The sequence below is a fragment of the Cebus imitator genome, unplaced genomic scaffold (assembly GCF_001604975.1).
Source record: "Cebus imitator isolate Cc_AM_T3 unplaced genomic scaffold, Cebus_imitator-1.0 Scaffold263, whole genome shotgun sequence".
In the NCBI taxonomy this organism is placed as follows: domain Eukaryota; kingdom Metazoa; phylum Chordata; class Mammalia; order Primates; family Cebidae; genus Cebus; species Cebus imitator.
The window spans coordinates 1098617-1100740 of NW_016107578.1; positions in this window are offsets into that span (position 1 = coordinate 1098617).

Sequence of the window (2124 nt, forward strand, 5' to 3'; positions counted from 1 at the left end):
TAATCCCGGCCCTTTGGGAGGCGGGGATGGGTGGATCACTTGAGGTCAGGAGTTTGAGACCAGCCTGGCCAACATGGTGAAACCCCATCTCTACTAAAAATACAAAAATTACCTGGGTGTGGTGGTGTGCACCTGTAATCCCAGATACTTGGGAGGCTGTAGCAGGAGAACCACTTGAACCTGGGCATTGGAGGTTGCATTGAGTGGAGATTGCACCATTGCACTCCAGCCTGGGCAATAGAGCAAGACTCCATCAAAAAATAAATAAATGTAGTCTTTATATTTATTGCTTTTCTAATGTTAGTCAACCGTGTATTCTTTGTTAAGCTTTATTGTCCCTGAACGATACTTACATATAGATTATGACTGTCATATACTGTCCCTGGTGTATGTTCCTATTTATTCTAAATTCTTAATCTATATGCTATAAGAGTCATTGGTTATGGCTGGATATGCCAGCTCATGCCTGTAATTCCAGCATTTTGGGAGGCCGAGGCAGGCGGATCATCAGGTCAAGAGATCGAGACCATCCTGGCCAACATGGTGAAACCCTGTCTCTGCTAAAAATACAAAAATTAGCTGGGCATGAGGGCATGTTCCTGTAATCTCAGCTACTCAGGAGGCTGAGACAGGAGAGTTGCTTGAACCCAGGAGGTGGAGGCGCAGTGAGCCAAGATTGTACCATTGCACTCCAGCCTGGCAACAGTGCAAAACTCCATCTCAAAAAAAAAAATAAATAAATCATCGGCCAGATATGGTGGCTCATGCCTGTAATCCCAGCACTTTGGGAGGTCAGGGCAGGTGGATCACAACGCTATGCTAAAAGTAGTGGCTCATGCCTATAATCCGAACACTTTGGGAGGCCAAGGTGGTAGGGTTGCCTGCACCCAGGACTTTGAGACCAGCCTGAGCAACACAAGGAGATCTTTTTTAAAAAAAAGTTATGGCTGGGCACAGTGGCTCACACCTATAATCCCAGAACTTAGGGAGGCCAAGGCAGTTGGATCATGAGGTCAGGAGTTCAAGACCAGCCTGGCCAATATGGTGAAACCCCATCTCTACTAAAAATACAAAAATTAGCCAGGGATGGTAGTGCGCCCATGTAGTCCCATCTACGTGGGAGGGTGAGGCAGAAGAATCGAATGAACCTGGGAGATTCAGTTTGCAGTGAGCCAAGATCACACCACTGCACTCCAGCCTGGGTGACAGAATAAGACTGTCTCGAAAAAAAAAAATAGAAAAGAAACATACCAATTAACGATCCTTTAATATTGTGCATTTAGTGCCTTACATATAATTAGTAATAATTTGGATTCAGTTCTAGTATCTTACTTGTTCTGTGTTTGTCCCATTGTGTTCAGCTCTGTATTTTTCATATATTTTTTAATTTTATTCTTGATGTTTGAAATTTGTGTGTGTGTGTATATATATATATATATATATATATTTTTAGAGACGGGGTTTCACCATGTTGACCAGGCTCGTCTTGAACTCCTGAAGTCAGGTGATCCACCTGCCTTGGCCTCCCAAAGTGCTGGGATTACAGGCGTGAGCCACTGTGCCTGGCCCAATTTGTATATTTTTATTGCTAACATAAAACATTACAATTTTAAATTTAAATGTTCATTAATACCTTTTCTTTCCAACAAAGTGTACTAGGCTGTTTGAATAAAGTGATTCCCATGTACACTTACTGCACTTGCAGAGAGACCCAGAAGGAAGTGCATTGTCACAGAAGCCACTAGACAGATCTGGTGGCAAAAGGAATAGACCCCTTGACACAGGCCCAATGACACCTTGTGGTAGCTTACAGATGGCTACAAGTTTTTGAGATTACTATGTGAAGGTGGAATCTGTCTCATTTTTATGTGAGCCAGTCTTGTGACTTGCTTTGACCAGTAGAAACCAGCAGAACTGAGGTTTGCAAGTACATCCTCAAGAGGCTTCTGCTAAGTAGCTGCTGTTTTCAGCTAGTAGGTTTTGGGGCTGTATATTACACAGTAAAGGCCAACTGATACACATACCCCTTTGTACACAAGCCAAGCTACTGCGCCTTAACCTGTGATTCCGCAGGATACATGGGGAGAGCCTCCAGAAACAGGCCCACTAGTGTTAGCAGTAAAG